Source organism: Heteronotia binoei, chromosome 2 (genome assembly GCF_032191835.1).
Source record: "Heteronotia binoei isolate CCM8104 ecotype False Entrance Well chromosome 2, APGP_CSIRO_Hbin_v1, whole genome shotgun sequence".
Lineage (NCBI taxonomy): Eukaryota > Metazoa > Chordata > Lepidosauria > Squamata > Gekkonidae > Heteronotia > Heteronotia binoei.
This window is the reverse complement of record NC_083224.1, coordinates 185,292,345-185,314,326: the sequence shown is the minus strand read 5'-3', so window position 1 is coordinate 185,314,326 and position 21,982 is coordinate 185,292,345. Positions and strand designations below refer to the sequence as shown.

Below are 21,982 nucleotides of genomic sequence, written 5' to 3'. Positions count from 1 at the left end.
TTTGGAGGTCTGTGAACGGCTATTTTAGCCATGATGGTAGGGTTGCCAAACTCCAGGTGGGGAAAGGAGATTTCCTGGAATTAGAACTGATCTCCAGACTACAGAGATCAGTTCCCCTGAAGAAAAAGGCTGCTTTGAAGGGTGAGGTCAATAGTACTATACCCTACTGAGGTCTTGGTGCTCCCCAAACACCATCCTCCCCAGGTTCCACCCCACTTCCAAATCTCCAGGAATTTCCAAGCCCAGAGTGGGCAACCCTATATGATGGCTACATGGAACTTCCATGTTCAGAAGTAGTTTACCTGAGAACTCCAGATGTTGAGGCACTGAGACCGTCCTGTTGTGCCTGAAAGCTTTCTGGAGACATCTGTTCATCCTTTCTGGAAACCAAAACCCAGAACTAGACAGGCTCTTGGTATGTTCCAGAAGGGCCGCAGTTATATTCTTATTAAATCAGTACTTATATGAATCCACTCAGGAGGAGAGGTCTATCAAAGGCTGCCCGGTTTAATTTCTAAATGAAGCTTCCACGTTCAGGAGCACTCGATCTCTGACAATCCAGGAACAGGAGAGAACGTTTGCTTTGCCCATGTGCTTCACAGAAGTATTTGGGCCAGCCATAGGCTTGCCAAGTCCTACCTTGGCTTCAGTGGGGGATTTTTTACATGGTGCAATGACACACCACCTGGAAGTGGTGTGCTGGGGACATCGCACTGGGGCACTCTAGGGTTCGGATAAAAACTATATGATACCATAGAGCTTGACGTTCCCAGGGTGATGACTTCGCTTCTGGGTGACGTCATCATGCCGGGTGTGTCACACGATGACGAAGCCCTTTGAGGATGGGGATCCCTCCCAATGGCCTGCTGTGTGCTGGCGGATTGGGGGACCCCAAATCAGGGGAACCCTGCCCCCAGGGGGACCTTGGCAGTCTTAGACAGCCACTGTGGGAAACATGGTGAACCAGCTAGACCAGGGATGTCAAACTAATTTGTTATGAGGGCCAGATAGGACTTAAATGAGACCTTGGGCCAGACCATGTGTGTCATAAAATGTAATGCCAGGTAGCAGAGATCTCAACTTTATAAAGCACACAAACACAATTAAAGGTTTTTTAAAAACTTAAAACATTATTAAAACAATAGCATTCATTGGTCTTAAAGATGCTTTCTTCGTATCCAGTTTGGTGTAGTGGTTAAGTGTGCGGACTCTTATCTGGGAGAACCGGGTTTGATTCCCCACTCCTCCACTTGCACCTGCTGGAATGGCCTTGGGTCAGCCATAGCTCTGGCAGAGGTTGTCCTTGAAAGGGCAGCTGCTGTGAGAGCCCTCTGCAGCCCCCCCATCTCACAGGGTGTCTGTTGTGGGGGAGGGAGATAAAGGAGATTGTGAGCCGCTCTGAGACTCTTCGGAGTGGAGGGCGGGATATAAATCCAATATCTTCTTCTTCTTCATCTCTCCCATGGGATCCAGAGAACTGGGCAAAGGAAGCTCTGCCTCCTTCCTTCCTTCCTTCGCCAGGGGACCAGGAGGGGGAGGAGCCTCAGCCAGTAGAAGGAAGAGAGGCTTGGCTCAGTAGCCCTTGTGTGATTGAAAGAGCCTGGCAACGCAAGCTATTCCTCCACCCTTCCTGTCCAAGGGAGGAGTCTCAGCCAATGGAAAAAAATAGAGGCTTTACTTTGTAGGTCCTGTACAGTTGAGCAAGCCTGGTAAAGCAAGCTGCGATGCAGAAGGAAGCAAGAGAGAGGGAGAAGGAAGGAGACAACAGCCAGGGGTCTGATAGGAGCCCTCTGGGGGCCTGATCCAGCTCCCGGGCTGCATGTTTGACATTCCTGAGATAGACTTTTGATCTGATCCAACATGGTTCTGCTTCTGTTCCTACTTCATTTACATGTGAGGAGAGTGGGATGAGGGCCTAAGGTTGCCAACTCCTGCTTGGAGAATACCTTGAAGCTTTGCAGGTGGAAACTGGAGAGGGCACGCTTTGGGAAGGTGAGGGACCTCAGAGGGGCATACTGCCCTGGAGTCCACCCTTCAGGGCAGCCATTTTTCTCTGATGAACTGATCTCTGCCTTCTTGAGAATGGTTGCAATCCCAGAAGCTCTCCAGCTACCACATGGAGGCTGGCAACCCAATATAACGGGGCCTCTGCCATGAATCTTTTCTGCCTTGAATCTTTGCTTGCTTAATGATATAATACGCAGTCCGGGTATTTGATGAGAATTTTAAACACGAACACATGTCATTTCTTCCAACCAAGCTTTGAAAGGAATCTACTTAAGGCCCCGAATTACAGGGTAGAGGACCATTCATTAAGCTTGAAACAAACTGATAATGTGGTTTGAGTCTCAGGGGCTTTATTTCCTCCCCACTATGCCCATTTAAGATTTTCTGGATCAGGTTCCAAGACAGCCAACCTTCAAGGGAAACTTCACATTCGCTTAGAAAACAGAAGAAAAGCTCAGGCTGTCTGTCCTCTTGATTCACCAGAAGGGTCTCGAGTTGCCAGTAATGAGTGCAGAGAGGCTGGGGTTGAACGCGTGGGGGCAGGAGGGACCTGGCTGAGAGGAAAGAAGCCCCAGGGGTGCTTTTGTGGTCTAAAAGCTGGATTTTGTGGTCTAAGGGCTGATCCAAGGAAGAGCCCCTTCACATTGAGGCGGCAGAAGGTAGCAGAAATGCCTAGGGTTGCCAGGGCCAATTCAAGAAATATCTGGGGACTTTGGGGTGGAGCCAGGAGACTTTGAGGGTGGAGCCAGGAGACTTTGGGGTGGAGCCAGGAGACTTTGAGGGTGGAGCCAGGAGACTTTGGGGTGGAGCCAGGAAATACTGGGGGTAGAGTCAGGAGCAAGGTTCTGACAAGCACAATTGAACTGCAAAGAAAGTTCTGGCCATCACAGCTAAAGAGACCGCATGCCTTTCAAATTCCTTCCCTCCATTGGAAATAATGATGGACAGGGCCACCTTCTTTGGGGGCTCATAGAATTGGATCCCTGGCCCTGTCTAATCCTTTTGAAACTTGGAGGATGTTTTGAGGAGAGGTGCTGAGACTTACTGGCCCAAGATAACTAAGCAAGCTTCATAGCTGAGTGGGAATTTGAATCGGGGGTCACTTAGATTCTAGTGCAACACTCTAACCCAGGGGTCCCCGACCTTTTGTGCCTGCAGGCACCTTTAATTTTGACACTGCTGCAAAATAACTGGCACAAAATGGCTGCCACAGGAGGCGGAGCCAGCCACAAAATGGCTGCCACAGCTTACCTTCAATCACAAGATCCTTGTGTAGTGATGGGAGCTGCTGCTAAAGCAACACAGCCAATCTGCATAGCCGATCAAACTTCAAATGACCAATCAGAATTACTACTGGGCAAAAGCCCGACCTGGACCTACCCACTTTCTAAAAACATTTAGTGGGCACCAGGAAAGGGGTTGGCAGGTGCCATGGTGACCACAGGCAATAAATTGAGGTAGGACCCCTGCTCTAACCATGTCATCAAATGATAGATGAAGAGCACTTGGGAAGCATCCCTATTTTTGGTCTTTAGATGCTCAGCTAACCTGTGAAGCGTTAGATGCAAGCTTTGTGGTCCTCACTGTCAGTAGAACAAAAAGCTTCAAGATTTTCCCTGCTTAAAATTCCTCCAACCCTTTGTTGTGTACTGACCTTCGTTCATTTACTGATACTCGATTCTAACAGCAGTCCAAAATAAAGACATCTGGTCCAGACATGTAATTTTTTTAAATGTCTGCATGAAGCCAAAGATCTATATAAAACTTTTATAGGATGCACCTTTTCCAAACTTTTATGGACCCACTTCAAACTCAGCTGGGGATGGGGGTGCATTTCTCCCCATGCTAGCAAGCTTTTTATTAAAATAAATACCTGGTGGCAAAATCTCAGGCTGCTATATTAGATTTTTTTAATCTGTTAGGTGCTGATTGAAGGGGTGGAATCCAAGCTTGTTTTATAACTTTGTGGGATCTTCAAATTGCTTAAACCAGTTCTGACAGAAGACAGAACTACGGAGGAGGAGGGCGGGGGGAGTCTACGTTTTCAGATCAGTACCAAATACCTTCCAAATAACCGGGCCTCGTGCCAGGTTCTTCTTTAGCCTAAATAAACATTCGTGAGGATACTATTGTTACATCATCATAGGGGGAAAAGAAGGGAAAGAGGTGAGAAATGGGGAGGGTGGGGGTGTGCAATGCTCACACATTAGTTTGTGATGTCACTACACCATGGGTTTTGTAGTTTTAAAATTTTCACTGGAAGAAGAATTCAAAGGTTCCTCCTAGGAAGAAACATTTGAAGATTTTGAAGGAGCTGGGGCGGTGGGCAGGGGGAGGGGCGCTCTTGCTAAGTCTAGTATAACCGCAGATTCCACCCAGTCCCGAGGTTGCCCTACAGAATTCTGCACAACAGGAATGCCAAAGAGAAAGAGATGGCAACCCAAAGAATTTCAATCTTCAATAAATAGGCTGAATCTGCAAGACTTCCACAGAACAGTTTGAGGGAAGCTGCTGAATTGGAAGATGTACATAGATTTCATGCTAATAGAAACCAGGAGTGGTTAGTTCACTGCACTGTGTGTGTGTGTGTTAGGGCTTCCAATTCCCACTGAGGGCAGGGGTTCCCCTGATTTTGGGGCCTCCAACCTGCCATCCCATAATGGGCCAGCGGGAGGCGCCTTGCCCCCAAAGAGCCACAATGTGCCCAGTGTGATGACATCATCCAGAAGTGACGCTATCACACCGGGCATGTTGTGCACACGATAATCTAGTAATTAGGTAAAAAACTCTATGGTGCCACAGAGTTTTTACCTGATTGCCAGAGAGTCACATGTGCAACGTGCCCGGCACAATGCCATCACTTCTGGGTGATGTCATCACACCGCGCATGCTCTGTGCACATGAGAAAAATCCCCCACTCGGAGCCAGATAAGACCTGGCAACTCTAGTGTGTGTCTGTGTTAAGTGCTCTCAAATCACTTCTGACTTATGGTGACAGGGCTTTTTTGTAGCAGGAACTCCTATGCATATTGAGCCACACACACCCTGATGTAGGCAATCCTCCAAGAGTTTACAGGGCTCTAAGTACAGGGTCTACTGTAAGCTCCAAGGGGATTGGCTACATCAGGGGGGTGCAGCCTAATATGCAAAGCAGTTCCTGCTACAAAAAAAGCCTTGGTCTGATTTCAGAAATGATTTTTATAATTTTTTGGAATTAAAGTTCAGTTTAGGAGGGACAAATGGGGGACTGCAAGACTTCAGGGGGGAAATCCCATCTTCTTGGCTACATCCAGGGGTGGAATTCTACCAGGAGTCCTTTGCATATTAGGCCACACACCCCTGATGTAGCCAATCCTCCAAGAGCTTACAGGGCTCTAAGTACAGGGCCTATTGTAAGCTCCAGGGGCATTGGCTACATCAGGGGGGTGCAGAGGGGGGTTTCTTCTGCAAAAAAAAAGCCCTGGGTGACCTTATGAATGAATGTCCTCCCAAACATCCTATTGTTAACACCCTTGTCCAGGCCGTGCAAACAGAGGGCCACGGCTTCCTAGACTGAGTCCACCCATCTCACGTTGGGTCTTCCAACATGAGATGAATTGACTCTATAAAAGAAGTGGCTGTCTATTAATCTTGTGCTCTCTTGTGGGGCTGGGCCAGGGAGTTTGGGCTCGGTTTAGTGAATCGATGTGCAGGTGTGCCCCTATCCAGTCAAGTCTCAGCAATGACTGAGAGTGGTTAGCTCATGATAGAAAGCAATTGTCTCTCTATTCATCCCGCTTTGGCCATTTATCAGGCACCGGGAGTGGTCCACACCCATCCTGATGGGACCTTTTTCTTCTTGGGCTGGATCTTATTTCAACTGCGCTCTGTATTATAACGTCACACACCATCACAGGGTAGAGGTTAATAAATTGTTGCACGAGGTGGAAAAAATGGATACAGAGCCTTTTGTTCCACTCCTATAGTATATGGGGTACTGATGGGGCAATTGCATAGGGATGCATCTTCAGATTACAGAGATCAGTTTCCCTGGAGATAGGCTTCCCAACCCTCCCGCCCTGGCGGGGGACCCCAGGATTTCCAGCCTCTTCCCCCGCTCCCCAAAACAACGGAAGCAGGGGGAAACGGCGCCAAGGAGCGGGCGACGCCGCTGCACGGCTGCCGCCTCTTCTCCGTAGCTGCTCCTCCGAGATGGACTCAGCCTGAGCCCATCTCGGAGGAGCAGCTACGGAGAAGAGGCGGCAGCGCAGTGGCGTCGCCCGCTCCGCTCCCCCTCTGAGGTAAAATCAGAGAAGGGGAGGCTGGAGGCAGGCCAGGAGCGTGGCGAGCCGCGAATCTGGGTCCTTCTAGGACCCCAAGCAGCAACGCTGGATGAGTGAGAGCAGGTCGGACTTGCGCCCTGCCCCTCCACTCCCTGCAGGGGCGAAGGCGGCCTGCGTGGGCAGGGGGGACGCGCTTCGCTTCTCCGACCGGCCCCTCTGCTGGGCCGGCCTCGGAGGAGAAGGAGGCGGCGGCGGCGCTGAGCTGAGCCATGGCGGGAGGAGGAGGCGGCATGGCTGCAGCAGAGGCTCCGCGGGTGCTGGTCTACGGCGGTAAGGGCGCGCTGGGCTCCCGCTGCGTGCAGGCCTTCCGAGCCAAGGACTGGGTAAGGCCAGGGGCGATGCAGAAGGCTGGCGGAAGGTGGGAGGGGAGCTGCGCTGGTAGCCAGAGGAAGAGGCCCTCCTCGCCTTCCCTGCTGGCCAGTAGGGCTGTCAATCCCCAGGTGGGGGCAGGGGATCCCCGGGTTTGGAGGCCCCCCCCCCCCTTCAGGGTCGTCAGAAAGCGGGGGGAGGGGAGGGAAATGTCTGCTGGGAACTCCATTATTCCCTAGGGAGATTTATTCCCATAGAAAATCATGGAGAATTGATCTGCGGGTAACTGGGGCTCTGGGGGGGCTGTTTTTTGGGGTAGAGGCACCAAATTTTCAATATAGCATCTAGTGCCTCTCCCCAAAATACCCCCCAAGTTTCAAAAAGATTGGACCAGGGAGTCCAATTCCATGAGCCTCAAAAGAAGGTGCCCCTATCCTTCATTATTTCCTATGGAAGGAAGGAATTGAAAAGGTGTGCCATCCCTTTAAATGTGATGGCCAGAACTCCCTTTGGAGTTCAATTATGCTTGTCACAGCCTTGATCTTGGCTCCACCCCTAATGTCTCCTGGCTCCACCCCCAAAGTCTCCTGGCTTCACCCCCAAAGGCCCCAGATATTTCTTGAATTGGACTTGGCAACCCTACCTGGAGAAAAGAGATGCTTTGGAGCAGGGGTGTCAAACTCATTTGTTATGAGGGACAGATCTGACATAAGTGAGACCTTGTCGAGGTGGGCCATGTGTGTCATAAAATGTAATGCCAGGTAGCAGAGATATATTAAAGAACACAGACAAACACAATTAAATATTTAAAAAACACACACACTTAAAACATTAGCACTCATTGATCTTAAAAGGTCTTTCTTTGTATCTTTCCAATGCAATCCATGGAACTGGGCAAAGGAAGCTCTGACTTTTTCCTTTCTTCCCCAGGGGGCCAGGAGGGGGAGGAGCCTCAGCCAACAGAAGGAGGAGAGGCTTGGCTCAGTGACTCTGCTGTGTGTTTGAGAGAGCTTGAGACAGCAAGCTATTCCTTCTGCCTTCCTCCCCAAGGGAGGAGCCTCAGCCAATGGAGAAAACAGAGGCTTTGCTCTGTAGCTCCTGTGCGATTGAGCAAGCCTGGCAAAGCAAGCTGTGATGCAGAAGGAAACAAAAGAGGGAGAAAGGAGCAGGTGACAGCCATTTGTTTGGGAGCCTGATAGGAGCCCTCCAGGGGCCTGATTTGGCCCCCAGGCAGCATGTTTGACATCCCTGATCTAGCCTCTGCTTAAGAACCTTCAAAGAAGGAGAGCCAACCATCTCCAAAGGAAGCCTGTTCCACTTTGTCAGGAATTTCTTTCTAATGCTTAGCTGAAAACTCTTGATTTAATGTCAGCCTGTTGGTTCTGAATTGGTCTAACCTTCTGGGGCAACAGAAAAAGAACTCTGCGCCATTCTTTATATGTCAGTCCTTCAAGTACTTTAAGATGGTTATCATGTCACCTCTCAGTTGTCATGCATCTCTAACAAATGGTCTGTTGCTGTTGTTATGCATGCCTTTTGCGAGAGTCAAAGCTGGCTGGGCATAAAATAGGGTTGAGAATTATCCTGGGAAAGCGGAATAATTGGAATGAATAGGGTTGCCAAGTCCAATTCAAGAAATATCTGGGGACTTTGGGGGTGGAGCCAGGAGACTTTGGGGGTGGAGCCAGGAGACATTGTGGTGGAGCCATAAGCAAAGTTGTGACAAGCACAATTGAACTCCAAAGGGAGTTCTGGCCATCACATTTAAAGGAACCACACACCTTTTAAATGCCTTCCCTACATTAGAAATAGTGAACGATAAGGACACCTTCTTTTGGGGCTCATAGAATTGAACCCCCTGGTCCAATCTTTTCGAACCTTGGAGAGCATTTTGAGGAGAGTCATCAGGTGCTATGCTGCAAAATTGGTGCATCTACTTCAAAAAACAGCCCCTCCAGAGCCCCAGATACCCCTGATCAATTTTCCATTATACCCTATGGGAATCGATCGCCATAGGGAATAATGAAGTGCCCAGCAGACATTTCCCTCCCCCCCTCCCCACCGTTTCTGACGACTCTGAAGTGGGGGAGGGCCTTCTCCCACCTAAGGATTGGCATCTCTACTCACGAGTTGCTAAACTTCCAACTTCTTCAAAGTAACATAGAGTTTACCTTTCGTATGCAAACGTCAGAGGGTCTGGGTTGCTTTCACAGCCACTGGGCGCAGCCATGTTGTTCTGCCGCCGCCCCCATTCAGCCTTGAAGACACAGACACACCACCCCAAGAGGAAGCCTTTCCAAGTGGAGTCTGAAGCCTCCAGAGGTGGAAAGGCAGGTGGTGGCTGTGGAGGTGGGGCTTCCCTCCATCGGCCAGCTGACTGGGAGTGCGAAGGAGCCTGGGAAGGCGGGAGAACCCCCACCGGGGCCTGGGGGTTTCCTAAGTCTTTAGACTCTTCTGCTTTTTTCTATAAGGAAGACACTGAATTAGTTTGTGTTCCTTTCCTATACCTTTTCCCAGCTAGATGTCATTTTGGAAAGGTACAGATATGGGAGTACAGAAGAACAGTAATATATCATATACAAGAAGTGGAGTCAGAGCTGAGCTGGTTAAATTGCTCGGTGCCCCTGAGGTACATGGCTTTGGAGGAGTACAGCACAGCTCTCCAAAAGTCCTGGATTCAAGACCTACCAGGTTGAACTCTCCCTAGGGTTGGGACTGAGGACTTTGGTGGTGGAGCCAGAAGACTTTGGGGGTGGAGCCAGGAGCAAGAGTGTGATGAGAGCAATTGAACTCTAAGAGAGTTCTAGCAATCACATTTCCCTCCCCCCTCTTTTAAGTGCCTTCCCTCCATTTGGAAATAATGAAGAATAGGGGTACTTCCTTTTGGGGCTCATAGAACTAGACTCTCAGTCCAATCTTTTTGAAACTTGGCGGGGGGGAGTGTTTTGAGGAGAGGCACCTGATGCTATGCTGAAAACTTGGTTTCTCTACCTCAAAAAAACAGCCCCCCAGAGCCCCAGATACTCATGGATCAATTTTCCATTATACCCTATAGGAATCGGTCTCCAGAGTATAATGGAGTGCCCAGCAGACATCCCCCCCCACTTTCTGATGACACTGAAGTGTGGGGAGGGCCTCCAAATCAGGGGATCCCTTGCCCCCAACTGAGGATTGTCAACCCTAATCTCCCACTCCACATCTTCATCTGAGGGAAAGAGCCTTCCTCCAAGGAAAAGTCTGAAGAAAGCTTCTTCCTTTGCAGGAAGGCAACACTGTTGGCTGAGTGGAATGGTTGACTCTATCACACCCTGTCAGTCAAGGAGATATCAAGATTATAGTGTATCCCTATGATCTGAAGGCCCAGGTTCAAATCCCTGCTCTGCCATAGAAGTTCACTTAGTGACCTCAGTTCAGTCACTTTCTATCTGACAGGGAAGTTGTGAGGATAAAATGGAGGGGAAAGCATCATGGAATACTTCTTTGGGTCTAGGGTTGCCAAGTCCAATTCAAGAAATATCTGGGGACTTTGGGGGTGGAGCCAGGATACTTTGCGGGTGGAGCCAGGAGACATTGGGGCGGAGCCAGGAGACATTGGGGCGGAGCCAGGAGCAAGGGTGTGACAAGCATAATTGAACTCCAAGGGAGTTCTGGCCATCACATTTAAAGGGACAGCACACTTTTTAAAATGCCTTCCTTCCATAGAAAATAATGAAGGATCGGGACACCTTCTTTTGAGGCTCATAGAATTGGACCCCCTGGTCCAATCCTTTTAAAATTTTGGAGGTATTTTGGGGAGAGGCACTAGATGCTATACTGAAAATTTGGCACCTCTACCTCAAAAAACAGCTCCCCCAGAGCCCCCGGTACCCGCGGATCAATTCCCCATCATTCCCTATGGGAATCGTTCATGGAGGTGCATAATGGCTGTGGGGGTGGGGCTTCCCCCGCCGGCCAGCTGGCTGGGGGAGGGGGAAAGTCTGTAAAACCAGGGAATCCCTCGCTAGGACCTGGGGATTGGGAAGCCTATTTGCGTCCCCCTTGTGAAGAAAATATCTAAATAAAACACTGGTTAACATCCCTGATGTAAAATATTTACAGGAATTCAGCATCTATCTGTCTGCACTGAAACTCAAGGGATTATCTAAGACTTCTCATCCATACAGAGACAAAATGGAGGCTCGGCTGCAGAAAAATATCAACCCCAATCAAAATGGTCACCCCTTTTGTAAAAACAATCTACACCACTATCACAGTAACACCAAACCAACACGTTGTTTGGGCTTTCCCCCCTAAATTTAAGCAAATGGAAGCCTCTTGCTGGAGTTCCATGCTGGACTGTTTCAAAGATGTGGCGAAACATGGGCCTTTTCACGGTATGAAAACTGGAGGTGTGAGGTGGCCCTTCGAAATCAAAACACCTCAGGTGATGGTGGTGGTCCTGAACATTGCTTGGCCCAGCTGTGTTCTCTCCCCCCAGCCATTCTGCGTCTGCCACCGAAACCAGGTGCTTCGGTAACCTCTGAGGAGAAATTGGAAACTATGAAAGATGGCCTATAAAGCTGGTGATACATCTTCCTGATTGCTTTGATGGCATCTTTCAAAGCCAGCTCCATGAGGAGAGCTCTCCCCTCACTAGTTAACAGTCCCACAGATGTGAGGTGCTCCTCCTAATTTTTAATAATATTGTCATGTGGATTTAATGCCAGCTTAAGGATGGGGTCATTTGTCCTCAGAAACAAGCATAGAATAGGCTCAGAGCAACAGCTGCAAGATTTGAGGGCCACCCACGGTGACCTCAGCCTTCTGCTTGTATTCAAATGGAGCTCATTTCCCTCTGGCCTTTGGCTTCCTCTGCCGTGACTAACTATAAAAGAGGCCAACAAAGTTGGAAAACACATTTTGATTGGCACGGGGGCATGGAAAAAGTACTCCATAAACAGCAGACCACTTGGAATAGTTGCTACTGGTTTTCAATTGAGGCAGAAGATTGGCCATTGTGTTTACATGTTCTACAATTAACAGGCAGAAGAGTCCTGTGCTCTCCACTAACCAGAGATTGGATTCTGAAAGCTTGCACTTTGCGGAATTCTTGAGTGCAAAAACCCAATTCAGATTGACTTGCCAAAGCAAGAGAGAGCCCAAAAAGACTCTGACAGGGAAAGCTACAGAAAACTTGAATGTGTACAGAGGAAATAAACCACACCCATAGTGGATTGTATTTTTTGATGTGATTTCAAACTACGGTATTTCAGATGACTTCTAAATGAGTGTGGTAGGGTTGCCAGGTCCAATTCAAGAAATATCTGAGGTCTTTGGGGGTGGGGCCAGGAGACATTGGAGGTGGAGCCAGGAGCAAGGGCGTGACAAACATAATTGAACTCCAAAGGGAGTCCTGGTCATCACATTTAAAGGGACCACACACTTTTCAAATGCCTTCCCTCCACTGGAAGTAATGGATAGGGGCACCTTCTTTTGGGGGCTCATAGAATTGGACCCCTGGTCCAATCTTTTTGAAACTTGGAGGGTGTTTTGAGGAGAGGCACCGGATGCTATGCTGAAAATTAGGTGCCTCTACCTCAAAAAACAGCCCCCCCCGCAGAGCCCAAGATACTCATGGATCAATTCTCCATTATACCCTCTGGGAATTTGTCTCCATAGGGAATAATGGAGTGCCCAGCAGACATTTCCCTCCCCCCACCCCGCTTTCTGATGACCCTGAAGTGGGGGGAGGGCCTCCAAATTGGGGCATCCCCTGCCTCTACCTGGGGATTGAGCAACCAAAAAAGAGCAATGTGGATAATGGAGCAGGGAATAAAGGTTACCACAAACCTCCACAGTCCGCATTTTGCTGATGCTCCTACAAGCTTTCTAGAAGAAATTTTAACACAATTTCAGTGCTATTTCAGTGCTATCGCTTACCGAATGGACATTTGTAAGCGATAGCACTGAAACTGTGTTAAAATTTCTTCTAGAAAGCTCATAGAAGCATCAGCAAAATGTGCACAGAGTACTGCCACGTCGCGTTTATCTCCTGTGCCTGGCTGTACAGAGGATAAGATTTATGGAGCATGGTTCTCCGTGGAAGAATTCTTGAAGTTCAATTGGAATACGTTAGGAGCAGTGCTCCGTGTTCGAAGACTCTACCTCTTGAATTTCTGTCTGCACCCCATAATCTATATTACTTAGACATTAATTTGTTTTTAAAAGACTGTGGGTGTGGACTCTTGTTCCTTAATATCTTCTGTAACCTTTTGATTGATTCAATGAAATTTTGATAATTTATATAATTACTGAGTGTTATGAGTGATATTTAAGGTGTATTAATTTTGAGGCTGGTTTGTGTGGAGGTTCGTGGTAACCTTTATTCCCTGCTCCTTCCTGGGGATTGGCAACCCTAGTCTGTGACTTGCAAGGGGAAGCCTCTCAGAGGCAGTGTTCTTAATAATTTCTTTGCAGGTTCAGGGAAAACAGCCTTGGCACCCTTAAAAGGACCAGGTAGTAACCTCTACCTGAGGACCTTGGAGAGCTGCTGCTAGCCTGAGTACACAATACTGACCTTGATGGATCAAGGGCCCGATTCAATATAAGGCAGATTCATGTGTGTTCATGTGGCAGGGCAAACCAAAAGGCTGAGAAAACAAAAGGCCAACATATGATGCAATATACAAATAATGAGCAATGCAACTGTGTGCACAAAGCACTATGTGGATAATTTAACTTAATAACAATTCAAGAACAAAATGCAAACAACCACAGGTTGAGAAAACAAAAGGCCAACATATGATGCAATATACAAATAATGAGCAATGCAACTGTGTGCACAAAGCACTATGTGGATAATTTAACTTAATAACAATTCAAGAACAAAATGCAAACAACCACAGGTAACAAGAGAAAACAAAGTGCCGTACATATTGGCAAACAGCTTTCACCAGGAGCTTACGCTATAAATACATTTGGGACAATCATATCCCATTCACATAGTGAAAAATCATAATAAACCACAGAGACAGTTAGATGATCAGATCAGAACTTTGGAATATGTTATGAACACCTTAAAACAAAACACCAGATTTCAATAATGTCATTCACATCTGAATATCTATCGTCAACATATCAATATGAATATACATGTGGGAGTACACCACCAAACTGATGCCCAAATAACAATTCTACTTATCGGTGTATTGATAGAACACTGCAAAAAAAGCAATCATGCTGTGATTGCTACCACCTCTGTATCATCACACCACATAAAAATAGTTTCGAAAGAACAGACTATCCATTGGCATCCAAAATGGCTCCTTCTGCCTTGAGTCTTAAAGAGAAAAGTGGATTACAAATAAAGTAAAAAAAAATTAAAATGTGTTTATGAATGCACGTGGAGAACCCACAGGGAGAGAAGCAGGGCTTTTCTTTTCTTTTTTTAAGCAGGAACGCACAGGAACACAGTTCTGGCTGGCTTGGCATTGAGGGTGTGGCCTAATATGCAAATAAGTTCCTGCTATGTGAAACAATGATGATGTCAGGGGGTGTGGCCTAATAGGCAAATAGGTTCCTGCTGGGCGTTTTCTACCAAAAAAAGCCCTGTGTGAAACAATGGTGATGTCAGGGGTATGGCCTAATAGGCAAATGAGTTCCTGCTGGGCTTTTTCCACAAAAAAAGTTCTGGAGAGAAGTGATGGAAATGAACATAAAGGAGTACAATACTGCATTAAACAACACATTTTCAAAATTCTGTGCCCAATCTGGAACTCTAGAGCAGAGTAACAGAGGATCTGGAATGTTTTGGTTCCACCTGAGAAACAAGTCCAGCTAATTCCGAGTTCCAAAATCCAGATGATGAGGACTTTGGATGCATCTCTCATGAATAATACACCCTTAAAAGGAAACTTGATTAGCAGTCCTTGATTCTAACCTTGTCAGGTTTTAACACCATGAGGCGTTTTTCTCCCGATCTGTCATGTGTTCCATGGGACAAATCTGAACACCAAACTCTGAAGCTAAGGAGGACTATAACGATTTCCAGATTTGAAGGGAATCAGTCCACGGCTCTGTGTTATTTATAGGCCCCCTGTGATGAGGGAGAAAAAAGGTCTTGTAGTTGCTGCTGATTCTGGTGTAAGCACAAAGCAGAGGCCCCTGAAGAAATATTTCAGGGTTGGTTCCCCATTTTTTAAAATAAACCCCCCCTATTTGAGAGTATCCTGTTTCCAAGTTTGCTATACAAAGGAGTTAAAGAAGGTCCCTTCCGTAAGACAGCTGGTGGTTTAGCAGATTTATGAGCTGGAGATTTGGTGTGGGGGAGGGAACCCTTCTGCCAGAAGCATGATGTTTATTAAACCACATCTCCCCCCATCCCGATACCCCTGAGTAACCCAAGAGATTGTGTATGAATTCACAGAATGTGACTCGAAACCTGACACGCTGAGGTTACCTCGTTCAGACCCTCATAGAGCCATGACAGCTGAAAGGATTCATAGAAGCATGTGAAGCTATGTTCTGCTAGACCTCTGGTCTAACTCTGTATTTCCAGTTTTGACTGGCAGCGGCTCTCCACAGGTTCAGGGCCTTTCTTCGCACCTGCTTCATGGAATTATTTTAGCTGCAGACTGAACCTGAGGCCATGCAAAACATGTCCTCCCACCAACGGTTTATAGCTTCTTTGGCTTAAAAACAGGAGGTTGTAGATTTTATTCAAGGAGCATACAAAGCTTTAATTGAAGGAACCTACAAAGCTGCCTTAGGGAATAGGACCTATGTTGTGAAGTGCTGTGCACTTGGTTCTGCATGTGCACAAGAGGAGGAAGAGGAAGAAGAGGAGATTGGATTTATACTCTGCCCTTCACTTGGAGTCTCAGAGCGGTTTATAATCTCCTTTCCCTTCCACTCCCCACAACACACCCTGTGAGGTAGGTGGAGCTGAGAGAGCTCTGAGAGAACTGCTTTTGAGAGAACAACTCTGGGAAAACCTATGACTGACCCAAGGTCACGTCAGCAGCTGCATGTGGAGGAGCAGAGAATCAAACCCAGTTCTCCCCGATTAGAGCCTGCGCTCCTAACCATTATATCAAACTGACTCCCCAATTCCCCAAATAAACCTTGTGTCTCCCACACATTCTACTCCAAAGGGAACTGATAGGACTTTGTATACTGTCAATGGATGGACCAGCCCAAGTTCACTCCAGAGAGAAATCCCAGTCGCCCAATCTGAACAGAGAATCCCCTGCCCAGAGATCCCATTAACAGTTGCCACTACAAGCAGCAAATAAATAAATAAAACCTTTAAAGATGATGTCACTTCTAAAGATGATCTGTGACAGAATCATGCTCACGACACCCCTCCCAATATGCCCCACCCCAGCCCTTCTGCCTAGCTCCAGAATGAATCTGCATGCACATCATTCATTTCTGCAATACCAAAGGAGTCCAAACTCTAAACCTGGGTACACTGGGTCTTTGGGACTAGCTTCATGGGGATGATGTTATACACAGGGCTTTTTTTGTAGCAGGAATTCCTTTGCATATTAGGCCACACCCACCAGATGTAGCCAATCCTCCAAGAGCATATAGTGCTCTTAGTGCAGTGCCTACTGTAAGCTCCAGGAGAATTGGCTACATCAGGGGCGTGTGGCCTAATATGCAAAGGAGTTCCTGCTACAAAAAAGTCCTGGTTATACACAAGGATTGGAACATCTGTGTGTGCCTCCCTGGATGCCGCAGCTAGTATGCATCAGGGCATCCAAGGCTCGGTCTTTGACACCATGTTTGCTTGAGCCTTCCCGCCATCTTTTCTGGACCTCTAGAGCTCAGTAAATTGCACGATTCAGAGGAGATATAAAGGATCTGATCAGAAATTGCTGGAGGTAGCTTAATATTTGGTACCTGACTTTTGAATTTCTCAAAATCACATCCTATCCCATGTCTGATGTCGCCAATCAATTTCCAGTTTTTGACAAACCTGACTCTGGCCAACAATGTGAGAATGATCCTTGGCTCAACTCAGAATGGCCTCAGCAGAGTGCTTATTGAGGAAATGATAATGATGATGATGATGATGATGATGATGATGATTACTTTAAATTTTCTATCCCGCCCTCTCCACAAGTGGGCTCAGAATTGGGCCTCAGTCCAGATGAGCATTACAAACTGGACCAATTCACATTTGAATACCAGGTAATTATGAAATTCAGCATCATTGCTAGTCCTGGAGAGCCACACGATGCTATAATGGAAGCCTTGGTTGGCTCTGTGGGAAGTTAAAGGTGTAGGATGTGTGAAGAAAATGGGAAATATTATCTGTGTTCCTTTTTCCAATATGTGATTTAAAAGTGGTACATGCAAAATTGTTTTGGATCAGAACCATAGCTTACCAATCAGCCAATCGCCTTTGTTTCACCCAGACTGACGTGTCTGCAAGTTAGTCATGATATTCATCTGATATCAATATCCGCATTTCTATTTTGTTTGTTCCTTCTGAAAAATAAACCTGGGCTCATGTCAACTTTCCCTGGTGAGAAGGTTGTATTTTTAAATATTCCGCATGCTTCAATTGTATGTCAACCATGTGCCCATATCAGCAGTGGATAAAACAACATAAAAGTACAATCAATAGCAAACACGGCAGGTCAACGCCAAATGGCAACAATTTTACAAACTCAAAAAGAAACACAAATGACTCAGTCTTTCTTAACCTTAACCAACAGTGTAAGTCAACTTCCTGTTACACTCAAGCTGGAAAAATGTCCATAGCAAATCTTAAAAAAAAAAAAAAAAGCATTGAAGAGGGAGATTAAACCAGATGCTAAAATGAAAGGGGAAATGAGGTAGAATGAGGAATCTCTATCCCCACCGCCATCATATTATTCTTGAATAAGCTCACTCAGGCTTTTTCCCTGAGAGGAATTCTCTCATCCGCCACCCGTCAGAGATCTGGTTTCCTTTGAGCAATACTTGGGGGCTTTGTGGTCAACAGATGACTCCGTCTCATATGTTGCCGTGGCGATAAACACACGGGGGTCCCCTATCCCCTACCCCCCACAAATAATCGAGCTGTCCACAGATCTTTCTGGAAGCCATTCACACGCTGTAATGAGGCAGATGCCTGTGAACTTTGCGTTCATGGATTTCCTCACCTGGGTGATGCATTTTACGGCTTCTGGCAAGAGTACAATGGCTGTTCAAGGCCCACAGTGGGGTCTGGTTACAGCCCAAGTGAAGAAGGAAAGAGAGTGAAATAAAACTGGGCCCCGAGCCCAGTTTGGACGCTTCATTGGAGCTGTGGGCCGGCACCTTACGCATAATCATCTCCATTTCACAGGAATTTAAGGAGCACCTCACCTACAACCTAGGGACAAGCTGGTTTCCCTGTTCCATAACATGTGTGTGTGTGGGGGGGGGGGGATAAATGAATATTTGTTCTCTCTCTCTTTCCTTATATTTGTGACAACTACCTGGTTTCCCCACTTTTTGCTATCTGTGTTTCAGATCGGGTCATGAATTACAGGATGTCAGCTCACAATTAAACCCAGGGAAATTCTCCTGAGCTTTGGAAGAATTATGGTGGACTGAATGATATGGTATTTGTTACTGTCATGGTGACTACAGCAAGAATGTGTATTGCTATGCATTATATACATGAATGTGTATTGCTGCACAGAAATCTTGAAATCTGCTGATGTTGATGGATTGGGACACAAAGATCTGAACAGTTACTCTTCCGATTAATTTAATTTATTATAAAACGGAAGCAAGAAGATCTCAATCAGATTTACAAAGAACCGGATTCCCTCATATTGAACACCAGGACTCTGAATTTTCTGATCTTGTGCAACTTTATGAGTTATTTTGATTTAATTTTTTAAAAGAAATTCTCCCAGTTAAATCACAATTCAGAAGGACTGAGAGAAATCCTAGTTCAATAAAAATAATGAGACAGGGAAATCATTAGCTAAAATTGAAGAAATCTTTGGCCCATTGTGAATATACATGAAGCAGCTTTTTAATTAAATGTTCCCTCAATAAAAAAGCAACAAGAGATCAAAGATCAGAGACAGTAAAAGAAGAGACTGATTTCTAGGAAGGTTTTCACCACGGAGATGGTGTTGGATGGTTTTGCCATCCCAGTACATGACTTCTGAACCTGCATAGGCCCACCACCCAGAGTTGACCACCATTCCTCAATGCAAAGCGGTTGCATTCGATGTTCCAGCAAAGCATGGGTTTCTTCAGTCTTGTGTTTTCAGAGCCAGGGCCATTTGGCAAGCAATCATTACTTGCGCCCAAAGCCATATGGATCAGCTACATCAGGGGCTTTTCCTTTACTTTGGTCAGGAGGTAGTGGAAACTGAGGGTTACCACGGCCAACCCGTGAGAGCATTGCATCACCTTGGATTGCAGCACTAGAGAGAGGGAAAGATAGATGGAGAGCAGTTTTATTTTTATTTTTTTTCTGGGACAAGAATAAATGAAAATGGGAAGGGGAAGAGAGAACAGTTTAGATAACATTCAAACAATTGCAGACCGCAGTTTGGTTTGTCATGCTTTTGCATGTTGCACATAAATGGAATCAGCACTGAATTTTAAATTAAACAATATGGAGCTAGTGCATAGAAGACAATTTCTTAGACTCAAAGGTCAATGTCAAAGTCTCAAAGCTGAAATAAGGCCTGTGTTTCATTGTTGGATTCCCTCAGTTTGCCATGGACTTACAAGTAAAAGGGCGGGGGGGGGGGTGTTAGAAAATTCCTTGCTAAGCATAAAGATATGTCAGATTGCAGGTTTTGTTCCCCAAACACAAAACAACACCATCAAGAATTCGATCAGACAATTTTGTTTTCAGTTTCATGGTGAACTTCCTTTACTACCATGGCTTTAAAATGGTGTCTGTTCCTAATTAAGGGCAGAAGATGGAGATTAGGAAACTTTTGAATATATCCCTGGAAGGCCAAGGAGAGCAGCTGAAAGAACAGGCTATGCCCAGCAGGAATTCAAAACCATCCCTTGTGCCAACAAGTAGATTTAGCCAAAAGATGGAATAACACCCCTACATGGAGGTTCCATTTAACTATCATGGCTAGAGATGTAAAATTTCCAGAAATTTTGAAGCTCGGAAAAAAAACAGATTTTTTTTCTGGTTTTTTTTCGGGGGGAAATGGAAATTTTTGGAAAAATTGAAAAAAATGCTACATCAGCATTTCTGTTTTCTTTTCCAGATTGAAAGTCATTCTGTTACTTTAGGAACATAAAATATGACTATGGACAATTTTACTTGGCATAAAATTATCACAACTAGCATATTAAAAATATAGTGTATCCAAACAATTATTACAAACAGAATTTTCTTTTTAAATTTTATTTGTAATTGCAACAAATGGAGCAACAATCTCCTGAACTGTTTACTAGTTTATGTGGAACAGACAAAAAAAAAAAACTCCACAAAACGATTTTTTAAAAAACCAGAAGGAACAATTATTCATATATTTCCTCTCCACGGTATTAAATAAAAATAAAAAAAACTCATTCTCATAAAAAGAATTGAAGAGGGGGGAAGTGTATAGAAGGGAATGTAGGACTAAGCTTCAATGAATGGGAATGACCTAGCACTTGTTTGTCCTCAGTGCGCAGAAATTAGAATGACACCATACATATTTTTTAGAAGCGATTTGGAAAATAGTTGAACACCTTGTCTTAAAATATTTTATTCATCATGTTAAAATAAAACGTTCCATAATCATTTCATTTCTTTTCTTTTTTTTCAATTTTTCAGAAAAAAAAAGGCTTCAGGAAAAAAACGGGGGGAGGGATATGATTTTTCCCCCCAAATTTTTCTGGTTTTTTTCCCTAATCATGGCTAATTATAATGTAAGGTAAAGGCAGTCCCCTGTGCAAGCACCAGTCGTTTCCGACTCTGGGGTGACATTGCTTTCACATTGCAGACTTTTTACGGGGTGGTTTGCCATTGCATCCCCAGACATCTACACTTTACCCCCAGCAAGCTGGGTACTTATTTTACCAACCTCAGAAGGATGGAAGGCTGAGTCAACCTCGAGACGGTTACCTGAAACCCAGCTTCCACCGGGATCGTACTCAGGTCATGAGCAGAGCTTAGGACTGCAGTACTGCAGCTTTACCACTCTGCGCCACAGGGCTTCCATCTATTTCTCTAATTCTTTTTCTAATAAAGGACTGCTGTCACACGTTGCGACAGAGAAATCTACAATTTAATTATGCTTTGATTGAAAAAGTATTTTCCCTCTTATTCTGTCCTGAATTTACCACCCCATTTCACTGGTTAACTCTCACCCCCCCCCTCCAGTTCTAGTATTATGAAGGAGAAAAGGTTCTATTCTTTCTCTGTCCCATGCATAGTTTTTTTAATTTCACATCTCCCTTTTAAATCAGGAACATCCAAAGTATTAGTCATTCTTCACAGGAAAAGGTGCTCCAAACCTTTAATTGTCTGTGTTAAAATCATAGAACAGTAGTTGGAAGGGATCTCCAGGGTCATCAAGTCCAACCCCCTGCACAATGTGTTGTCCTTTTCCACAACTTTTCTTTGCTCTGCATTAATTATTATAATGACTGTTACGATTATGATTGTGATTAAGATTATCATCATCAATGACAGTCTGCTTTTCACATGGGGACTCAAGATGGACCACAACGGTTATAAAAAGCTTTGTAATCTATACAGTTTTGAGATGAGGCCAGAACTTTATTTCAGAATCCAAATGCAGCCACAGTGTGTGTGTAAATAAATATGTGCACACACACACATGAAAATGGGGATGTTGTGAGACCCCATCTTCCCACTGCTCACCTACTGGGCCTCCCACTTGCCAGACAACCGGTCAATCATGCAAGCACCACTCCCCTCCCCCACCCAACTCAAAGCTGATGTGACACTCCCTGGCCCACCTGTCTGCAGTGGAAAGGGGTGGCAGAAGGGCTGGTGTCAGCTGCAGTCTCTCCAAAAGGCTCTGTTTGGCTGACTCTTTTACTTCTTTTACCAGGAAGGACCTGCCTGGCTCCAGGCATGTCAACACAAGTCCTGGCCCTCAGCAGTTGGGAGCATGACGGCTGAGGTCAATCAGGAGGGTTGTTGGAAGGGCCTCTAATGGAGGTAGTGAGTGTGGAAGGGGTGGCTGAGGGGGGCCACTCCACACATTTCATGCAGGACCTTATTTCTGTGAGGATGGCAGTCTCTCTCAAAATGGTGGCCATTCAAAATGGTGGCCATATATATATTTCTCCTGCTGTATCTGCAACTTTCAAAACAAAGGACTGCCTCCCATCCCCAGCCAGTTTGGTGTAGTGGTTAAGTGCACAGACTCTTATCTGGG

At 45.9% G+C, this 21,982-nt stretch overlaps 1 protein-coding gene and 1 pseudogene across 1 annotated transcript in view; one reads left to right on the top strand and one right to left on the bottom strand.

The window, feature by feature from the left end:
• Positions 1 to 781: 781 nt before the first annotated feature.
• REEP6 (receptor accessory protein 6) overlaps positions 782 to 21,982 on the bottom strand; it is a 518,143-nt gene continuing 496,942 nt past the window's right edge. The window contains exon 6 of the mRNA XM_060232658.1: positions 782 to 792. The gene's annotated coding sequence lies outside the window, so the exon portion shown is untranslated. The remainder of the gene's footprint in view (positions 793 to 21,982) is intronic.
• LOC132567404 (3-galactosyl-N-acetylglucosaminide 4-alpha-L-fucosyltransferase FUT3-like) overlaps positions 6,539 to 21,982 on the top strand; it is a 34,713-nt pseudogene continuing 19,269 nt past the window's right edge.